The 22,826-nt window shown below is 50.9% G+C and overlaps 1 protein-coding gene across 7 annotated transcripts in view; it reads right to left on the bottom strand.

Moving 5' to 3' along the window:
- Positions 1-22,826, bottom strand: part of IQSEC1 (IQ motif and Sec7 domain ArfGEF 1) — a 395,060-nt gene that overhangs the window by 85,972 nt on the left and 286,262 nt on the right. Inside the window, exon 1 of one of the 7 annotated variants that reach the window (XM_030802093.1) lies at positions 10,267-10,291. The exons of the other annotated variants lie outside the window; for them this stretch is intronic. The gene's annotated coding sequence lies outside the window, so the exon portion shown is untranslated. Of the gene's footprint in view, positions 1-10,266; positions 10,292-22,826 lie in introns of those variants that run through there. 7 annotated transcript variants of the gene reach the window in all.

The following is a 22,826-nucleotide window of genomic DNA, read 5'->3' as shown; positions in this document are numbered from 1 at the left end:
CAGCCCACCCACCACCTGTCACCCTGCTGGAGAACTGCAGCCTGGCCTTCCCAGCCCCGAGAGAGAGTGGCCAGGATGAAGTGATGCCCCAGCCTTGAGCAGGGTGCCCAGAGGGGGTGCTGAGCCAGTCCCTGGAGCCCACTCAGCCCCGATTCCACCTTCTTGGCTCAGGTCCTTCAGGGACGCCTGGGCTGACCTCACAGGCCACACTGGGCAATTCCTCCCAGCACCTGGGTGATGCTGTTCAGGGGACAATTTCCCTTTCCCTCTCCCCTCTGGACAGCTCCGTGAGGATAAGAATAAGGTTGTCCGACATACCCCACTTATGCCCAGCCCCAGCATGGCACCTGGCACAACTAGCTGCTGGATAAATATTTGTGGATGAAATGAATATGCCCAGCTCATGTGTGTCCCTGTCCCCAAATCCACATGCCTTTAAAAATAAAGCACCCACCTTCAAGGGGGCAGGCACAGAGGTAAGGGCCTTTCACACGTGGGTTCTGGGGGATAGTAACATGGTAAACAGATGGTCTGTACAGAGCTGTCCTGACCCAAGGTATAGAGAGCCAGAAAAAGCTGGAACTGAGATGGGGACCCAGGCCTTCTCTAAGTCAGGCCATCCTGCTCCAGCACCTAAGGTCAGGCCCATGGTCCAGTTCTCTCTGAAATTCACCAGGCTGGGTCTAACTCAAGCCGCTCCCATGGATCGGGGAAGGTGTTTGGAGTTTTCTTTCCCCTGGGGTTACCAGCACAGTCCCTGGAGGGAGATTCTAGACAACTGAGCACAGGAGGACCATGGGGAGATAGGGAGGAGACCTCATGCCTTTGCTAGTGAGCATACCCAAGTCTAGTTTCACCATCTACATGTATGGCCCCTGTGTAAATTTGTAAAAGGCGCCCTCTTCTGGTGGATACAGCCCCACAGGCCCATGGCTTAGCTAGCAAGAATGCTGTTAGAGTGCCGTTGTTCCTCTGTCAACTGCCCTCGTGCAGTGCACAACCTGAATATCTGTACATTTGGGAGTGCCTGGAGTTCTGCCCCACAGGGTGACAGTGACTCTGGGTACCTGCCACCCTCCCAAGACCAACAGTGAATGCTGCTCCTCCTTTCAAGGGGCTGGGAGGCCTAAGGGCCATGAATATGTGACCTGTAGCCACATGGAACCACCTGCTGCCTTCCTGGGGAAAGATAAAGCCCCACCCCTCAGCCACCTAGGAGATTTACATAGACAAAGGTAAGTCGCTTACAGGTCCAGAAGTCACAAGATCAAGAGAAAACATGTTAGCCAGACTTAGCACTGCCTTCAGCTTCCTCCCAGTGCACTATTAACACTTTTAAAGCAATTACATTTTTAAGTAGTTAAATTTTTAAGGCAATCAAGACCCCATCCCTACATCACAGGCTTTAGCCCAAGTAGGCTGGGTGAGGTATGGCTTGCTTGGGTCTTGAAGGGGGCACACCCTTGGCCCTCTCACTGAGGCTGCCACACACGCTGGGCTCCCACACTGAGTCGGGAGCCCAGAGAAGGCCAGGGCTGGCTCAAGGTCACCCAATGGCCAGCTGGCAGCCAGGCTGGGCCCGAGTCAGGTCCCCAGGCCCTGCCCTTGCTCTAGACCCAGATCTGCTGGAGCCGGGGGTGGGAGAGCTGGTCTCCAACTTGGGCCTTCACTGGGCACAGAGACACCGTTCTTTACTGCTTAACAATCCCCCCTGCCACCGTTTGCCCTGTGCCAGGCTACAGCCTTCCTTAAGTCCTGCTGACAAGGAAAATCTGGTGCCAGCACCCACAAATATGTGTGACTTCTGGAGGGAGGCAGCAGCCTGGGTTCCCCAGCCCAGAGTGGGCGGTGGGGGGCGGGGGTCACTGGATAGGGGAGGACCAAACTGCCCAAGTATGTCTGGGGTGGAGGGTGATAAACGTTTATATGTTTCTGACCAGATACCTGAAAAATGCTTTCCATGTTTCTGGGGGGACACATACGTAGTCTTCACTGCATATTCTTTTATAATGTTTAACATTTTCATCATGGGCCTGTATTTCCTAAGCAAATATTAAATTCATAGATCTAAACCCATACATAAATGGCTGAGGCAGAAAAGAAAGAGACAGGAGCTCAGAATTTCAGAAGATGAAGGGACCCCAGATATTGACCTTTTCTGTAAAAATGAAAGCTAGGGTTGACTGAGTGCCCATGGGCCTTGCCTGTTGGGCCATGTTTTGAAAGCCCTTCTTTACCATCTCATCTCAGCCTGAGCGACCTGAGGAGGGAGATGCTATTACTGACATCTTCCATGCTACAAACGAGGAAATGAAGCAAGGTCACCGCAGGCTGGACCCCCGTGCCCAAGTCATACCCACTGGCCAAGGCTAACAGCATGCTACAGGGAGGGCTACATCACAGGCTGGGCTGGGAGCTGGGCTGGGACCTGAGGCTCTGGCTCCTGCTCTTTGTCCTGACTTTTTCCCCAGAGGCCTAGAGTTCCCTGGAGCCCCAGGTAACAGCAGCCCTGCGCCAGAGGGAATGTGCCTTGTCTGACAACTGAGAGTTCCCCGGGGGCCAGAAGCAGAACCTGCAGCTTCCTCGGGGTCACATAGGCAGACTACTGAGATGCAGGTGGCCAGACTCAGCCCCTCTGTGAGCCTCAGTTTCCTCATCTATGAAACAGGTGAATCTTTCCTACCTTGGAAGGTAGGAGTAACGATGGCCCAAGATGAGGTATCCGACACACAGAGGTGCTCAGCATGCACTCATTCCCTTCCCCTCTCCCCTGCCTGGTGAACCTGAGAATGGGAGGTCCGTCCTCTACTGGCTGCATCCTGCCAGGCCAGGCATGGGGCACTGCTTGGGTAAAGGGACCAGGGTCTAGGGGGCAGGCTAACGGCTGGCAGTGACCCTCCTACCCAGGGGCACATACTAGGCACTGAAGAGGACGAGGAGCTGGGACGGGAACCGGGCAGGCAGGGTGCCTGTGCGAATATGTGAGCTCATATGTGCTCCCCACAGGGGACCGAGACCCAGCAGGGGCTTGCTGTGGGCTGTGGCATCTCCCAGATCTCAGCTGCCCCAACAGACCAAGACAGAAGGAGCTTGGGAGGGGACATTTTATTTTCCAGCTAGAGATACTAATAGTGGGGCTGGCCCATCCCACCCTTCCCTTACCTTGGTCCAGTGCTGTGGGTGGGGGCCTCCTGCCACAAACAGCCACAGCCTGACTGGCTTCTCAGGCCTCCTCTGCTGCCCACACAGATGAGCTCCCTCAGCCGTCCCCCAGCTGGTGCTGCGGCCAGTGCGGGTCATAAACACTGAGCCCCTGCTTAATCCGCCAGCTCCCGAGTCAGCGCCAGCCAGACACGTGACGCTGCAGCCCCACAGACCTGTTTGGCAGGAGCAGCAGCTGGTCCCGTTGGGGGCAGGGAGGGCTGTCTGCCTCGCCCTCGCCCTGTCCCTACCACCTCCCAGCCCATAGCCTGCAGTTGGGCCACTGCCTGCCTTGTAGCGAGAGGTATGGTACGTGCTGGGGGCAGTGCAGGTAGGGAAAAGAACACGGTTCTCACCAAATGGTGCCGGGCCACCTGGGAATGGGTATATGCGTGCACATGGGGCCGTGCATGTGCACACATGTGCGTGTGTCAGAGAAAGAGAGAGACCACAGATGAAAATCTATTCCAGGTGGATTAAAGACCTAATGTGAAAGGTGAATAAGGAGAATCTTCATGACTACAGGGTAGGAATGAGTTTCTCGAAACATGAAAAATGTTAATAAAGTGAGAAAGTTGACTACTTGAATTAAGAACTCTGAAATTGAGAAGTTTATCCCAAGACCCTGTAAAGAGTGAAAAAGGCAGGGAGGAGGGAGGGAGAAGAGATACACAACGTGGATAACTGACGAAGGATTAGAATCTGGAGCACACAAAGAACCCTCCAAATCATAAAGAAATAAAAAGACAGCCCAAGATGTGTGAAAGGCGTGAACAGGCACTCCACCAATGATGAAATCCAAACAGCCAACGGACAAACAAAAGATCCCCAACCTTATCGGGGAGATACAAATTCAAACCACAGCAAGAAACCATTACCCACCCACCAGGTGAGTGAAAACGACAAAGACTGACAATGCCCAGTGCGGGGTTGGGGCAAGGCTGTATGCTTGCTTTACAGCCAGTATGTGCCCCAGAGACAGCTCATGCCATGTGTGCTGGGACACAGGTTCAAGAGCAACAGCCCCAAACTGAAAACAACCCATGTGGTCCATCACAGTAGACTGCATATATAAGCTGTGGCCTGTCGATACAATGAAATACTATTTATTTAAAAGGACAGCCGGGCGCCGTGGCTCACGCCTGTAATCCCAGCACTTTGGGAAGCCGAGGCAGGTGGATTACTTGAGGTCAGGAGTTTGAGACTAGCTTGGCCAACATGGCAAAACCCCATCTCTACTAAAAATACAAAAAATTAGCCAGGCATGGTGGGGGGGAGCCTGTAATCCCAGCTACTGGGGAGGCTGCGGCAGGAGAATTGCTTGAACCTGGGAAGTGGAGGTTGCTGTGAGCTGAGATTGTGCCATTGCACTCCAGCCTGGGCGACAGAGCAAGACCCTATCTCAAAAAAGTAAAAATAAAAATAAAAATAAATACAATAAAAATAAAAGAATGAACAGCAACTTATTGCATAGGTGAATCTCGCAGATGCAACTTTGAGCAAAAGGAGCCAGACCTGAACAAATATCCACACCCTGTTTATATTCAGCTCAAAATTAATAAAAACAAAATTATATTGTAAAAAGCTGTTCCATAGGTGGTAAGACAGGAAGGGCAAGAGGGACGTTATTAGCACAAAGTCAGGATGACGACAATCTCTGAGGAGTAGGCTGGGGAGGGGCACACGGGGGCTTTGGGCAATGCTCAGTCTGTCTCTTGACCCAAGCAGTGGTCACACGCATGTTCTTATTTTTCTTTAAGCTGTGCATGTTTGTCCTTGCACCTTTCTCTATGACAGGTGACCACATTTAAAACAGAAAGGTACATGTGATAAGGGGGGGGAAAGGCATGGACCCCAAGGTGTGACTGCAGAGCCACCAGGCAGCGGCATCCGAGCTGGAAGGGCTCATCTTGCTCTCTTATGTCACAGACAAGAACTGAGGATCAGAGACAGGAAGGAACTTGCCCAATGTTGCAAAGCAAGTTAGAAGCCAGCAGGGCCAAGACTAGCATCTAGGTTAGGCAAAGCCCAAACCAAGGCTCTCTTCTCTGGTATCTTTGGAAGAGTTCTTCCATTGCAAATCACATTTAACACCAACTGGAGCAGACGGGTTGATTTTAGCATTTAGCACTCCAAAATTATTTTGTTTGCTTATGTATTGTGGGTCTCTTGCCACTAGAATAAAAGCTCCCGGAGGGCATGGCTTTTGGTCTCTTTTGCTCCAGTGGTAACCCCAGCACCAAATGCAAAATCTGGCACATAGTAGGTGCTCCATAAATATTTGCTGAATGAGTAAATGAATGGAGCTGATGCTTCTATTTGCACTTTGAGATCCCAGAAATCCCTGGTAGCTTCTGTGATATCCCAAAGGAGAAAACAAAAAAACAACTGTATGATACTGACACACTTCCACAGAATTATCTTCATAACTGCCTTAGGAGGTGGGTACCATCATCACCCCATTTTAACGAGGAGAAAACAGGGAGGCCTAGTGACTTGTCCAAGGTCATGCACAAAGCTAGGAAGTTGACAGCTGGAATTCGAACCCAGCCCAGCTGCCTTCAAGCACCCCTAGGATCACTGAACTGGAAGCACAAAAAGACTGAATGCCATCCATGACTCTGAAGCCCCCCAAAAGGCTGGCTGGCCCTGGGCCACTCCACACACCTGAGCTTACCAGCATCTGTGGGATTCAGTCCCTCTTGTCCTCACCCGCCCTCAACCCTCCTGAGTGCTGGTTCTGACTTCTAAAGTGTTTTTCCGGTCTCTTCCAAACTCGCAGCCCCCAGTAAGGAAGCCCGGGTAGGGATTAGGTCCCCCATGATAAAGATGGGGAAGCTTTGGTTCAGGGAGGGGAAGGGACTTGTCCAGAACAATAAAGAGTCCGGCTCTCTGACCTAAAGGCCTCCTAAGTTAGAGTGACAGACAGAGACCCCAGCTGCGGCTCAAGGATTAGCCATAAGACGCTCAATTTTCTTCCTGGTTCCTTTTATACCAAACCCTCAGGCCACTTGGATAAGCCCCAAACCTGGTCCTAGTTCAGCATCTGGCTGAGCTGAATAATGAAATGTTCCCATAATACCCCTCGGCACTTGGCTTTATTAAAACACGTTGGCACTTTTAGCATTGTTACAAACCTGTATTACTATCCTGATAGCTTTCCACCAAGTCCTCGGATCACTGAAAAAATAAAAAATAAATTGTTGGCTCTGGGAGTCTTGGAGCTAAAATGGTCCTGCAGGGCATCTCAGCTAACTGAAATTTGTGAATCCCCCACCTGGCCTCACTCCTCACACCTTTGATGAGGGGAACTCACTGCCTTCTAAGGCAGCCTGTTCCTTGTTTGGATTCAGCTCAGTCTCAGTCAGGCACAAGAACTTATATCCTCCCCTGGCATGAAGTAATGCCTCAGGCCCCATTTTGCCCTCAGGGAGTTCACAGTCTGGAAGAAATTGTGTAAGCACAACCGGATAAGGCATGACGCAGGCCAGGGTTACCTTCTAAAAAGACAGCAGGTAAGGCCCAAGCTGTGTGTACAGAGGTCATTAGCTCCCACAGCCGGCTTTCTATGCTGTCACACATGGCACGCAGGGATTTATTTGGGTCAGCCTAGACTCTGCGCACTTTAGTCTGAAGCCCTTCCCAGGGGAATGCCACCCTGAGGGTGTCTGGGTACACAGACTGGTGAACTGCTGGGGCTCTGGGGCAACCGAGCAACACTGAAAGGACAATTGACGGTGCAGCATCCTACATCATTCCAGCTGGCCTGTGGGATTGACACTGTTTTAATATTATGCTTCGAGAACCATCATACAAGGGAATGACAGGTTTGTGGTTTTGCAGATGAAATGGGAAATACATGCGAAAGCCCCTGTGATCGGGTCTGGCATGGAGTAGATGCTTAGAAAAAAATGCTCGCTGGGTTTGCACTGCAATCCTGCTGGATTAGAAAGCCACATACACAGTTCTCTGAGTCACAGTTCTCTAAGTCACTGAGAATTTAGTAGCCTGCTTCCTGCTTTTCCAAACTGACGCTGCTATGATGGCCCCACTGAATAGCCCCGAGACACGGGGTGAGAGGGAGTCTGGAAGACTGGTATATGACCAGGGGTCTAAAGTCAGACCCTACCTGCGCCCCGCTTTGCACCGCCCTTCTGTTCAGTGATAATGGTATCCCCGCAGGGAAGATTCAGGGACTCAGGGCAGGATTTGCCACAGAGGTATCATGGATGAGGGTGTTGAAGGATGAATGGAGTTTGCCAGGTGGCAGGGGTGGGTTGTTCATTCCCGCAGGAGCCAAAGCAGGGCGAGGCGGGGCCCAGTGGAAAGGCAGGGGGCTCCAGAAAATGCTCCTCCCACAAGCAGGTTTGCATCTCACTGCATGGTGGTAATGAATGCTGATCTGAGCTGCGGTGGTGCGTGGGACCCCAGTCCACATGGACCTCACCAACAGAACGGGCTTTTGCCAGCCTCTTGCACGTGAGAAACACCTCCTGATAGGAATGAGCAGCCCCCCACTCCCCTCCCGCCTAATTATGAGGGGCAGGGGGAGTGATGAGGGCTCTGGTCAACTCTCCTACAGGAGGCCAGATTCAGACTCCCGGACCAGCACAAAGGCAGCTCCAGCTTGCATAACCCAGTGATGGGCAGCTTCCTACAAGAACAAAGGATAGCTGTATTCTTGGCTGGGGACACTTAGGTGCTTAGGTCCACCCCTTATACCAATGGCTGAAACTGTGTGCAGGAAAGCTGGGGACACAAATGGTCCCAATTCTTCTGGCGTGGCCTCAGCACTCCCCTCTGGACAATGGGGAAGGGAGCATGACTAAAACCAAGGGTGGTGGTGTGGGGACAGCAGGCATGGGACAGGCAGGGCAGGGCAGGTTGGTCAGAGCAGCCGCTGGAAGGGGGGGCTGCCATGGGCCCTTTAAGCAGCCTTGAAAGAGAGTGGCAACTCCAGTCATGAGACCCAAGATTACCTAATGTTTGCAAACCGTGCAGGAGACAGTCCCCTGCGGAGGTGAACACAGGCCCCCTCCCTTGTCCCTCCACTGCAGAGACCTCTGCGGGGACACCAAGTCCTCCGCGCATTCCCCAGGAAGCAGCTCTCTCAGGATGACTGGGTTGCTGGAGAGCTAGGGACAGGGCCCCTCTGCTCCGAATACGCTGTGTGACCTTGGACATGTCCCTGCCTCTTTCTGGCCTCAGTTCTCCATCTCTAACACAGTGGGGTGGCTCCGGGATGCTCCCTCTGGCACTGATGCTTAATGGCTGGGCTGTGGGCATTGTGGCCACCCCAAGTCACCTCTTAGTTTATCTTTTCCTGTGGGGGGTGGGGGGTGGGAGGAGATGGCACCGCTAAGGCAGTTTCTCTTCTTTCCCCTTAAATCTGGTTTCTGGGCTCTAATTGCACATGGCTTCAGCAGCCTGGCCATCTTGCCAACTGTAATGAGGAGCTGGGCATCATACTGGGGGCAGGGGAGGGTGACCAGAAAGCTATTCCTGTGTCACCTTAATTCAGAATTGTTCAGAGGAGGCTGCACAGGCCAATGTGTCCACTGTCTGGTGGAGCCTGACCACAAGATGAAACAGTGGCTCATCAAAGTGCACAACCAGACCAGTCCAGGACAGGTCCCTCACCACCACAGATCACTGGGCATGCCCAGAGCAACACTCACAAAGCTGACCAGGCAGGGCCGACTGCTGTCCTTGTGAGCCTCATCTCCTGGACAGGGCCAGCGGGAGGGGACACCCACTGTCACTTTTCTGCTCCCTTTGCTCCAGGAACAGATCAGCTGTGACAGTTGAGAGCTTGGCAATTTAAAGTGACAACTGCCTGGCAGAAACATGGGAGGGGAAGTTCCCCAGGACTATTAGGGGTGGGGAGAAGCCTGACTCACCTCTGCCAACCCACCCTGCCTGCTTAGAGCCCAAGGGCAGGTGGTTTTGTAGTGGGAGGTTGCGGGGCGGGGGGTGGGGGCTCCCACACTCTAAGACCCTGGCCCAGGAGTGTCTCATCCTCAGGCTGGCAGGTGGGACAGCTTTCCAACAACAGCTCCCATTACACCTCATCCCCCTGCTGCCACCTGCCCCCTATGGGTCAGGGTCCAGAGGTCGCCAAGGCTGTTCTGGTCCCCAAGACTGCTCCCTAAGCCAACTCTCCTGGGGGTCTACCGGGAGAGCTCCCTCCACCCCAAGACTGAGAACCAGTCTCTTCCCCACGTGGTAATGGCAGGAGGGGCTGCCCAAGGTCACACGGGGTTGGGAGGCAGGGACAGGGCCAGGTTGGACCCAGCCCTCCAGCCCTGCCAAAGCTTCTCCCTCCCTCCCAAGGCGCGTCCGTGTGGCTCCCAGCGAATTCCTGAGATGCCTCAACCTCCCGCTCGCAGGCTCGGGACCCTGGACGCGGTGGCGGGATTTCTCCGCCCGGAGGCAGCAGCGGTGGTGGAGGCGGGGTGGGGGTGGGGAAGAGAAGCAGGGTAGTGCGGCGTCGGGGGTTGGGGAATGCTTTGCACGGCGACCCTCGGGGTCTGGATTCACCTACCCCCGCTTCGGGGAGGCAACCAACTGCATTGATGCGGAGATGGAGCACTCCCGCCCCTCCCCGACCCCCAATATCGCGCCTTTAGCGTTCGCAAGGCTTCGGGATAAGCCGTCTGCATAGCCGCGGAGGTTGAGGCTTCTGCGTCCTCACCGCTCCAGTCCCAGAGAACGACACCGCAGAGCCCAGCTCAGAAAGACTGGCGCTGGCGCGCCCCGGCCCCCATTCCCGTGAGCTTGGCAGCCGCTGATCCCCAACCCCACAACCCTGCGGCCGGTGCGGGCTTAGCAACTGCGGCCTCGCAACCTCCTTCCGAGCCCTGCTCCGCGAAGCCCGCCGCGATCCCCGCGCGCCCCAGGTTCCCGAGAGCCAACTGCGCGTCGGTGCAACCGCGGCCCCGGGGGCGGAGCTGCCGCCCAGGCCTCCCCGCGAAGGGCATTCCGGGCTGCAGCCCCAGCGACCCCCGGCCGGGGCCCCGCACCGCACCGGCCGCCGCGCGCGTCCCCCGCCGGCCCGCCTCCTACCTCGCGGGTCCGTCCGCAGCCGCCGAGCGCGCGCCGTCCCCGCGGCGGGCGCGGCCCCAGAGCGTCCGGTGGCCGGGGGGGGGCGGGGGCGGGCGCTCGGGAGCCGGAGCCGGAGCCCGATACCAGCGCCACCGGCGGGGCGGCCTCCCCGCGCGCCGCCCTCCTGGCCCGCCCCACCGCCCGTGCGCCGTGACCTTGGCGGGTGGCCTCGCCGCGCCTGGCCTCAGTTTCCCCCCTCGGAAGGTGTGTGTGCGTGCGCGGCTGTGCTGGGGGGCGGGGAGGACGGTGCCGCCCCGGCCGCCGACGTCACCCGAGCCTGGACGAGTGGAGGGCGCTCAGGTCCGTGCAGCAGCTACAGCGGATGGGCCAGGAGAGCGGGGTACGCGGGGTCCAGGCGCGGAGCAGGGGGCACTGCGACCCCCGACATTTCCCTCAGACTACCCCAGACCCCCAGTAAACAGCAAGCAAACGCACCTCAGGACAAGTCCCCCGGCTCCTCCCAGGGAAAGCTGCAGCCCCGGCCCAAACGCCCCACCCCCGCCGCCGTCCCCAGTTCGCAGATGGGAACACTGAGGCCCAAAGCTGGGAAGCCACTGGCCCAGAGGCGCACAGCTGCACCACGCTCCTTCGCGTCCCCTCTAGGACACACCCTCCTGACTGTTTGGGGACGGGGTGGGGGCCTGGGCCTGCCGGTGCCGCCCCCATCCCTCAGCCGACCTCGATTTAGATGCTGGGACGGGCCCTGGTGGCCTGGCGACTGTTACAGAGAATGGGGTGCGCACAATCGGAAGGGAGCCCAAAGACGGGGAAGAAGTGGCGCAGATAGCAGAGGCTGGGCCTGGAAGGGATAGGGGCGGGAGCGCGCCCGCAGGGGTGCACCTAAGGAGAAAGCGAGGACGCGCGAGTGCCCTGCCTGCTGGGTCGCAGAGCAGACCTGCCCCGGAAGCCCTGAACGCCGGGCCGGGAGCGGCGGCCTCTCCCCCGCAGCCGGAACCCCGCGGGTCTGGAGCGCGGGCGTCAGGTGGCGGGCTGCGATTGGGACGAGGCGCCCCCTGGTGCCCGGAGGCGGCGAGACCGGAGACCGGAGGGACGGGGCCGCCAGGGCCCAGCCAGAGAAGCTGAGCGAGTAATGTCATGAGTCAGGAGACCTGGCTCTGTGGGTCCTGCCATGAGGGGCTGTGTGACCTTGGGCAAGACGTTTCCCCTTCTGGACTTCTGGGAAGAAAGGACAGAAGGAGGGACCCTGATTTTTACCTCTGACATCTCATGACCCTGGACATCTGGGCCAGGTGAGAATGGGCAAATGGATCCAGAAAGGCACAGACGGATCAGAAGTGAGATGTAGGCACTGTTCAGCACTGGAGGAGGATTATTCATTTACTTGAGGCAGAAACTAGTATCTCAATTTTACAGACAAGGACGCTGAGGCAGAGAGGTAAAGTCATCTGCCCACATTCACACAGCTGCTAAGGGGTGAGCTGGGATTTGAACACCCACCTGCGGAGCTGTAGAGTCTAAGCAGTGTGCCTGACTGCCCCACTCGCCACTCTTGCAGAATTTATTGAGCATCTAAGTTGTCCCTAGAATACCCAAGGCACTGGTGACAGAGACGAATAAGGAACGGCCCAGCTCCTGGTGGCTCTTCCTGCCTCGTGGCAATAGTGAGCCCATGGCTTCTTATCAGTGCTCACAGCCAACTGGACAGTGGATCCCCTGGGGATGGGCTTGTGGGCTGAAATGTGAGTCCCAACCCTGCTGCATATTCTACCCTTCCATATTATTGGAGGTTTAAAAAATATTTTTAAGGGCCAGGTGTGGTGGCTCATGCCTGTAATCCCAGTGCTTTGGGAGGCTGAGGTGGAAGGATCACTTGAAGCCAAGAGTTTGAGGCCAGCCTGGGCAACACAGCGAGACTCCATCTCCAAAATAAATTAACCAGGCATGGTAATGCACACCTGTGGTTCCAGCTACTCGGGAGGCTCAGGCAAGAGGATTGCTTAAGCCCAGGAGTTCAAGGTTATTGTGAGCTATGATTGCACCACTGCACTCCAGCCTGGGCGACAGAGTAAGACTTTGTCTCTTAAAAACACTTTTTTTTTTTTAAAGAGCAGTTAAGGGAAGATAAGATGCTTGTAGTTTTAATATTTAAAAATGCAGTCCCTGAGAAGCCATATACTTTTGTTATCAGTGCCAGGAGTAGGTCACCTGGCTGGTTGGAAGGCAGGTGAGGAAGTGAGAATGACAAAGGTTTTAGAATCTGTTGGACCTGGGCAAGTCCCACGACTTTTCTGAGACTCGTGTGAACTCATCCTTAAAATGGAACTGAAGCTAAAAATTCCCACCCTGCCTTGCTTCAAAGGCTGCTGTGAGAATTAACTATGATAATGTGTGGAAAGCCTGCACAAAATGCACTGTGTAAATATTTTCATTCCCAGGAGCCGTGAAGGAAGAAGTCGAACATTTAACTGCATAAAAATTAAAACTATGTAAATGGAATTAAAATACCATAAACAAAGTAAAAAAGACAAATGGTAAACTGAAAAAAAATGTCTGCTGCAGCACATATGACAGAATTTAATTGAGGAAAATGAGATGAAAGTTAATTTCCCTAATACATAAACAGGCCTTTCAAATCGATAGGAAAAAGATGACTAACCCATTAGAAAAAAAGAGCAAAGGATATGAACAAGCAGCTCATGGAAAGATCTTCAATCTCACTTATAATTAAATGTATATTAAAGAAATACAAATCAAAACACAACATGGTTGCCATTTTTTAATCTACCAAGTTGGCAAAAACGAACAAGTTTGCTAATACTTTTGCTGCTAAAGGTGGGAAGAAATGAGCACTCTCAAAAATGCTGTAGAGTGAGGTGCCAGATGGTGCAACCAATCGGGAAGGGTATGGCAAAGCTACTACAGCACGCTAATATAAAAATACAAGGACAGACAACACAGCACGGTGTGTACCAGTAAACAACAAAAGAAAAGAGCCATCTTCAGGGTCCAGCAGTAGGAGAGGGAGTAACTTCATTAAGATACCCATTGCTGGGACTTTGTCCTAGGATAGACAGATCTCCAGGTCATATTTCTACTGAAAAATTCAAGGAACAGAAGACTGTATATCATGATTCTTTTGTGTACAACTTAAAAGGCTCTATGTAGACGTGTGTGGGAATTTCCTAATTTTCCCAAAGGACACAAATATGCCAAAATAAAAAAACTCTTATTGATGGATACCTTTTGGGAGGACTGAGGGGTGCATGGAATGGATATGTGAGGCGCTTTTACTTTTCATTTTATACTTTTTTGTAATAATTGATTTTTAAAAGGTCAACAGGGGTTATCTGGGCACAAGCTCATGGGCCAATTGAAGTTTCTTCTTGACATGTCTTTATATTTAAACAATCAGGTTTGCAGTGCTTAATGATGGGGATACATTCTGAGAAATGTGTCCTTAGGTGATTTCATCATTGTGAAACCTCATAGAGTGTTCTTACACAACCTAGATGGCACAGCCTACTACACACCTAGGCTATATGGTAGGGCCTAGTCCTCCTAGGCTACACACCTGTTCAGCATGTGACTGTACTGAACACTGCAGGCAATTAATCACAATTATTCCCTTGGTTTCCTCCATATATAGTTATTCCAAATCAATAAGAAAAAAACATGAACAACTCAAAATAAAAATGTCCAATTAATTTGACCAGGTAGTAGATATTTGTGTATCTAAACATAACAACATAGAAAAGGTACGGTAAAAATATGGTATTATCATCTTACGGGACCACCATCATATATTTGGTGTGTCATTGACTGAAATGTCATAATGCACATTGCTATAAATGTTTTTAAAGTGAATAAAAATTATTGAAGTATTCTTGTTCCTTAAAGCCCACCAGTGAGGGATTTGTTAAACAGATTATAATTAAGACACATCCTATGCAGCCATCAAAAAGAATGTGGCAGCTCTACGGCCAGGCACAGTGGCTCATACCTGTAATTTCAGCACTTTGGGAGGCCAAGGCAGGTGGATCACTTGAGGCTAGGAGTTCAAGATCAGCCTAGGCAACATGGCAAAACACCATCTCTACTAAAAATACAAAAATTAGCTGGGTGTGGTGGCAAGTGCCTGTCTTCCTAGCTACTTAGGAGGCTGAAGTGGGAGGATCACCTGAGCCAGGGGAGATTGAGGCTGCACTAAGCTGTGATCACTCCACTGCACTCCAGCCTGGGTGACAGAGTGAGACCCTGTCTCAAAAAAACAACAAAACAAGACAAAAACAACAACAAGAAAGTGTCATCTCTACATGGACTGGTATGATAAGGAACAATCCCCAAGGTATTTTGGTAGGTGCAATAAAGGATGTAGGGTGTGTTACTTTTTATGTAAGAAAGAGGGAGTAAGCCAGGTGTGGCAACTCTTGCCTGTAATCCCAGCTGCTCAGGACGATGAAGTGGGAGGATCACTTGAGGCCAAGAGTTCAAGAGCAGCCTGGGTTAATGTAGCAAGACTCCCTCTTAAATTTTTTTTTAAATAAAAATAAAAATCTGGAATTAAAAAAAGAGAGGGGGTATAGAATATCTGCTGGTACCTGCATATGTTGTCTCTGACAAAGATGCTCAAGAAACTGGTACATGGTTTCGCCATGTTGCCATGCCCTGGGGAAGGTGATGACTGAGAGTGAACTGTAGAGACAGTGGGGATGGAGAGCTGCCTGCTACACTTCCTGCTTTGCGGGCAGCTATAAAGTGGGGGGTCGGGGGGCAGGCTCAAGGCCAAGGCTGATCTCTGGGTAGGTTGAGTGGTTTTGTTTCCCAACATGATGCTTTGCCCCCCTAGATGTCTTCGTGCCCTGGGGGATGGAGTGGAAAGGAGACTGGCTTTTCACTGAAATGTTTCATTTAAGTATTGTTTGCATGTATTGCTACATGCATGTATTACTGTTTGTAAAATATTATGTTTAAAAGTAATTTTCTGAGTGGGGAGCTGAGAAGCCTGATTTCTAAGAGCCTGCTGTGGCACTCAGGATGACTCCCTGTGTGACTTCAGGAAGGCAGGTGTCCCTTCTGAATCTCAAGGTCCCCTCTATCAAGAAGCATAAGACGAGTGCTAAGACTCCTTACAGCTCTGATGCCATACCAGCTCCAGAACCTTCTCCCTGGAAGAGCCACCTAGATATGGAATGGCTGCTGGGGAGGTAGGACTCCCTGTCCTTGGGCTCATGGGAGCAGGGCTGAGGGTAAACTGCCTTGGATGACTTTTAAAATCCCTCCCAGCTCGGCAGTGTGCTGTTCCTTCTTCATTCTCCCATTCCCAGTGCCCTGCCTGGAAACTCTTAGTTCATATTTCCTCTCTAGGTTACCCCAGGCAATGGTCTCGTCTGTCTGGGTTGGAGGTCAGTCCTGTGGTGTGGGGACAGATGACACAGCACTGGGCGCCCACGTGGGGCGGGGACATCTAGGGGAACAAAGCATCATGTTGGGAAACAAAACCGCTCACCCCATCCAGAGATTAGCCTTGGCCTCCATCCCGCCCCCTGCACTTTATAGCTGTCCACAAAGCAGGAAGTATAGCAGGCAACTTTCAGTTCCCATTGTCTCTGCAGTTCACCATCGGTCATCACCCAGAACCTTCTGTGACTCCCTACTGCCCACCAAACCAGGTAGACACTCTTCAGGGGACATTCAAGCTCCTGTACTTTCTGGCCTCAATTTGTCCCTTCTAGCTCTTCACTCTGTCCATTATTGTCCCTTATCAAAGCAATTTTCAATAATACACATTCAATCACATCCCTTCCCTGCTCTAAACGCTTCTGTAGCTCCTATGACCTGTGTAATAAAGTCCAAGCTCCTTAGGAACTAGCATTTGCCTCCCTGCTCAGCTCTATCTTCAGCTATGTCTCTCAAAATTAGGCTGAACTTAATGCTTTTCAAGCACACTGTACTATTTCATATCATTGTGTATTAGCACATACTATTCCCTTGTTTTCCTCCATATATAGTTATTCCAAATCAATCAAAAACAAAAAAAACATGAACAACTCAAAATAAAAATGTCCAATCAATTTGACCAGGTAGTTCAGTGAAAAAGAAATACAAATGGCCTGTAAACATTCAAAAAGATGTACAACCTTACACAGAAACACAAATCAAATGATAATCTCATTTTCGTCCATCAAATGGGCAAAAATTCATAGAAAGCTCATGTCTCTTTGTGTATTAGCTGAAGTCCAAACCCATCCTTTAAATCCAACTCTAAAAATGTCATCTCCTCTAGACGTCATCTTCTTGGCTCCCAGTGTCCTGTACATCTTGAGACAGTGGGGCCAGGCACAGAGCAGAAATTCTATAAATGTTAGCGATTATTAATAAAAATAACAGCTACCACGCTGTTCTGTGGTCATCAGCTAATAGTTCTGTCCACCTGCTCAGAAGGTCCCTGAAAGCAGGAATAGAGTCTGCTTCATCACTGCTTTACTAGGACCAGCACAGGGCCTGCTACAGAGCCGTGCCCTGTAAGCAGACAGGTGAGGTATATGCAGCAGAGGGAAGGCTGGAGCCAGGAGCCAGCCCTCAAGGGCTGCTCTGCTGGGGAGAGTAGGCACTGTGGAGGGGAGGGCTGAAGGAGAGCCAGGTAGTGGGCACAGCCCCAGGCTTGCAATAAACACAACTTCCATGAACTGGTACCCACTTCGTGTCAGACAGCACTGTGCCAGATACTTTATCCAAACTATCTCTATTCCTGCAGATTCTTTGAGATGGTTGGTGTGCCCTCCATTTTACAGGTGAGAAAACAGAGGCTCAGGAAGGGGGAGTGACTTACCCAAGTGAGTCTTTTTTTTTTTTTTTTGAGACAGAGGCATGTGCTGTCGCCCAGGCTGGAGTACAGTGGCTCGACTTTGGCTCCCTGCAACCTCTGCCTTCTGGGTTCAAGCAATGCTCCTGCCTCAGGCCTCCCAAGTAGCTGGGATTACAGGTGCCTGCCACAATGCCCAGTTTTGTTTTGTTTTTTTTTTTTAATTTTTAGTAGAGATGGGGTTTCGCCATGTTGGCCAGGCTGGTCTTGAACTCCCGGCCTCAAGTGATCCGCCCACCTCAGCCTCCCAAAGTGTTGGGATTACAGGCATGAGCCACCATGCCCGATCCTAAGTGAGTTATTATCATTACACTACACTGCCTGTGCTGGCTTGTGGGCACTTGATAGACGCATGAGGTTGGACATTTCATGTTCCCTATCTGGAACTCTACCCTCCCGTCTGAGAAATGGCTCTATATTAGGGGTTTCTCAAACTTAAGAACTGATGGACCTCTAAGAATACGGTTCCCAAGCTCCATCAGGCCCTGCTTTTAGAAACACTGCATCCAATGGTAAACACTGCTACACTGGAAGGTCCTGTGATGACCACATGTTCATAAAGAAAAGGCAGCCACAGACATCAGGGAGCAGAGCTCAGTTGGTAAAGGGTCGTCCAGATGACCTGAAGCATGCTTTTGTTAAAATGTGGGAGGAGTTTTCATCTTCACGAAAATGATGTTTAGAAATGTATTGTCTTGGCCTTAGCTGGAGTGGTCAAAAATAATAATAAATAATAAAAATTTATTGTCAAATGATTTTTGACAAGGTGCCAAGACAATTCATTGGAAACAATCATTTCTTTAACAAGTAGTGCTGGCCGAGCGCGATGGCTCACGCCTGTAATCCCAGCACTTTGGGAGGCTGAGGTGGGCAGATCCCCTGAGGTCAGGAGTTCCAGACCAGTCTGGCCAACAAGGTGAAAACCCATCTCTACTAAAAATACAAAAATTAGCCAGGCGTGGTGGTGTGCACCTGTACTCTCAGCTACTCGGGAGGCTGAGGCAGGAGAATAGCTTGAACCCGGGGGCAGGGTGGGGGGTGGCGGAAGTTGCAGTGAGCTGAGATCTAGGCACTGCACTTTAGCCTGGGCGACAGAACAAGACTCCATCTGGAAACAAACAAACAGACAAAAACAAGTAGTGCTGAGACAACTGGCTATTTATACACAAAAGGATACATTTGGGCCCATGCTTCCCACCATACACAAAAATTAACTCAAATTAATCAAAGACCTAAATGAAAGAGTTAAAACTATAAAACTCTTAGACAAAAACATAAGAATAAATCTTTGTGACCTTGGGTTATACAATGATTTCTTAGATACAACACCAAAAGCATAAGCAAGAGAATTAAAAATTCATAAATTGGACTTCATGAAAATTAAAAACTTTTGCACTTCAAAAGACACCATCAAGAAAGTAAAAAGATAAGGCCCTGCATAGGCTCATGCCTGTAATCCCAGCACTTTGGGAGGCAGAGGCAGAAGGATTGCCTGAGCCCAGGAGTTCGAGGCTGTAGGGAGCCATGATCACGCCACTGTACTCCAGCCTGGGTGAGTGAGACCTGATCTCCAAAAAAAAAAAAAAAAAAAAAAAAGGAACTGAGAAACTGAGAAAATTATATAACTGATACTGGAACCTGTATGTAGAGTATGCAAATAACTCATGACTCAATAACAAGGAGACAATACAATTTTTAAGTGGGCAAAAGGTTTGAATACACATTTCATCAAAGGAGACATATGAATGGCCAATAAGCACATGAAAAGATGTTCCACATCAAAGAAATGCAAATCAAAACCACAATGAGATATGACTTCCCACCCACTAGGAAAGCTAGAAGCAAAAAGCCAGACGATAATAAATGTGGGACAGGATGTGGAGAAATGGAAACCCTCACACACCACTGGTGGGAATACAAAAAGATGCAGCCACTTTGGAAAACAGTTTGGCCATTTCTAAAAGGTTAAACAGAGAGTTACTATGTGACCCAGCAATTCCACTTCTAGATATCTACTAAAGAGAAATGAAAACATATGTCCACATCAAATCTTGTATGCAAATATCCATAGTAGTAGTATTTACAATAGCCAAAAAGTGGAAATGACCCACATGTCCATCAACCAGGGAATGGATAAACTAACTACAGTGTATCCTTACAATGGAATGTTATTATTCAGCAGTAAAAAGGAATGAAAGACCAGGCGCAGTGGCTCATACCCAACACTTTGGGAGGCTGAGGCGGGAGTGTCGCATGAGGCCAGGAGTTCAAGAACAGCCTGGGCAACGAAGTGAGACCCCTGTCTCTACCAAAAAAAAAAAGGAATGAAGTACTGATACATTCTATTCTACAACATGGATGAACCTTGAAAAACCTCACGCTAAGTGAAGAAAGCTAGACACAAAAGGACACGTGTTGTATGATTCCAAAAGGATATGAAATGCTCAGAAAGACATATCTACAGAGACAAAAAATGGTTGTTGAGGACTTGGGATGGCACAAGGGACTGAGGGAAAATGGGTATGTAGTTTATTTTCAGGGTCATGAAAATGATTAAAAATAAAATTGTGGTGATGGTTACAGGATTCTGTAAATATAGTAATAATAACCGAACTGTACACTTAAAATGAGTGAATTTCATAGAGTAAAGTATCCCTCAATAAAGCTTTAAGAAAACACGTGATGACTAAATGAAACATAAGATCCTAGGTTGGGAGGAAAGCTTGGTAAAAAGGACGTTATTGGGACAGCAGGCGAAATGTGACTTTTAAGTTAGTTGCATATTAGATCCTAGTATCATGTTGATGTTAAACTTCCTGAATTTGACTACTGGACCATGGTTATGTAAGAGAATGTCCTTGTTCTTAGTAATTATGTGCCAGAGCATTATGTACGGATGAAAGTTACATGTGGCATGTTTGCAGTGACATCTCAAATGCTTCTAAGGGAAAAAAACGGTTTTTAAGAGAAAGCAAAATTTGGTGGAATGTTATTAGTGATGAGTTTGGGTGAAAGGTCCATGGGAGAATTTCGTTTTGTATTATTGTTGTAACTCTTCTTTAAGATTGAAATCACTTCAAAATAACTTACAACTCTTAAAGAATCCACACATTTAAAAAATTATTGTTTGGACCTTGAATAAATCTATAGACCCTGAATGGAGAAAAAGCCCTGAGCTAGTTGTGAACAGAGTTCCTAGACAGGGTGCCCCTGCTCATCACGTCTATTGCACCCCAAAGAGAAGACAAAGACATAGCCAGAGGGCAGGGTGAGAACATGTGTCTGTATATGCCATAGCTTGCATTCACTCAGTCATTTACCCAACAAATATTTCCTGGGTGCCATCATGTGCAAGGGTAATCGGCTGTGAAGCAGAGATAATCAAATCCCTGCCCTCAGGTGTTGAGATGCAGCTGGGGGTCGGGGGAGCGCTCTGCAGGAGGGGGAAGCCAATGTGGAAACCCCTCAGCTAACACCCAGGCCCCAGCCTCCCACCAGATCTGGAGCCTTGGAGGGCAGGGATTTGTGTCTGAATCACCTCTGTGCACACTTTCCACCAGCAAAGCTCAGAACGGAATCAGCAAGAGTGGGTAGGAGGGAGGGTGGCTGGGGGCTGTCCAGGTGAGAGGCTGCAGGGATGGAGGGAAGCATTATCAAGGGGGGAGGCTAATTCACCTCCAACCAAAAACCCAGCATCAGGCCAGCCACAGTGCTGGCCACGCAAATATCCATGAGGTAGCCTCCACCTCCACCACTAAGCCCTCGACTCCTGGGGGCCGCTCAGGGACTCCAGCTCCTGGAGGTTACACGGATTCCCAAGCTGGGAACCCCTGAATTATTTTAGGGGATCTCTCATCCCATATGTGCAGCCAACACTGCTGGTAGACCAAACAAATACCATGTTTCACACATGAACATCTTTCAAACCAAAATAGAAGCTGCTTTGATAAATAAAATTTACAGACTCCAAAGTCATCTAAAAATTGGTTCTTAACAGCTTCCGGTCATCCTGTAGTTTTTCAATCTTGGATATTAACCCTTGTGTGTGGGGGGTGTGCATGGCATGGGGGCAGGGGGTGTCTCATAATTTCTGATGATAAACAGGTCTCTTTCCTTTACTTGAAAAGCCCAGTAGTGCAAATGGAGTCCCCATACTTCACGGTGTGGGGGAAGGATCAGAGGATGAGGCCTGCACTGCTGGACCTCGGGTGGAGACCGCAGCCCAGAGCTCCCTGCTCTGCAGGGCTCTGGAAATGAGGGGATCTGGGGGCCCAGAGCCAGGCACCCAGTGCTACTGGCCTGCCTGCCCCCAGCAGACCAGCAGTCCTCCAGGGCACCAGCTGGGCCAAGGCTGAGTCTCTCGGGAGTCCTGGGCAGTCAGCACGTAGCTGGGTGACCACAGAGGCAGGCAGGCAGGAGGTGCCTGGACAAGGGGGCTGACATTCACAGCAGGCTGGGCTGGCTGAGGGCTTTGAGCCCGGCTCTCCACCTGCTAGCTGTGTGGCCACTGAGCACTCAGGACGTGGCTGGGGCGATGGAGGCTGAGTTTTTCATTTTGTGAATTTTAATCAGCAAACATTTAATTAGTCACCTATAGCTGGTGGCTACTGCTCTGGGCAGCCTGGCTCTGGAGGCTTCGTAGGGACAGGGAATGGAAATGGCCCTGAAGGTGAGCCAGCCAGCTTAGCTCCCCCTCCCTTCTCAGCAAGGATTTGAGGGTCCCCCTTGCAGGGCAAAGGCTGCAGTGTCTGGACAAGCCTCAGCTCCCTCCCTGGTCCGGTCCAGGCATTTGCACACATCACAGCACAGAGAGTGCCGCTGCCCAGAGCGGTGCACACAAAACCAGGTACTCTGTCTGATATGAGCAACTTAAGGGCTCTTCAACGGGAATTTTATGACAGTAACTTTTTGACTTTGTATATAATGACTTTAGAGCTTACTCTCCTCACCCCAACCTGTGTGAAATAACAGCCCAGCAAAATCCTAATGATACATATCCTGTGATTGCCAAATATGACCACAAATTCCTCCCATCCTGGTACCCAGGCCTCTCCTGGGTAGCCCCCTCCTCCACCTGAGCTGGGGGCTACTTCCCCTCCCCTTGGGCATACAATTTTCCTTTCAGGAGAAGGTGGCAGAGGTGATGGCTGTGCCTCAAGAGGCCTCGTGGCTTCTGATTCACTCTAGAAGTGCAGCCTCAGATGCCATGTGGAAGGTGTGATTGGGGCACATGGAGGGAACTGAAGGGACCCCGGTGTGAGAGGCTTGTCTGCCACTGTGGGGGCCATGTGGAGGGAACTAAGGGGACCCCCATGTGAGGAGGCTGGTCTACCATTGTGGTGGGGGCACGTGGAGGGGCCCGAGCTGCCTGGCCGACAGCAAGCATCCACTGGCAGACATGGGAGTGGGGCCTTCTTGGAACTTCCAGCCCAGCTGGGCATAGCCAAGGGTAACCAGCACAACTGCCCAGATCTTCCAAACACACAACCACGTGTTTTAAGACACTATGTTCTGTGTAGTTTGTTACACAGCAAAATCTAACTGAAACACACGTGCACACAGCCCCCACTCTAGAGACTGCCAGCTGGTGTTGCAGTTCAGGGCCCACCCACGGCCCCAGGAGGCAGCAGCACACCCCGAAGCACTGCCTGGGCCCAGGGGCAGGGGCATGAGCAGTGCCCATGGGCCGCTGGGGAAC

Source organism: Nomascus leucogenys, chromosome 21, assembly GCF_006542625.1.
Source record: "Nomascus leucogenys isolate Asia chromosome 21, Asia_NLE_v1, whole genome shotgun sequence".
Classification (NCBI taxonomy): domain Eukaryota; kingdom Metazoa; phylum Chordata; class Mammalia; order Primates; family Hylobatidae; genus Nomascus; species Nomascus leucogenys.
The sequence above is the reverse complement of the archived record's forward strand: the minus strand, read 5'-3'. Positions and strand labels throughout refer to the sequence as shown.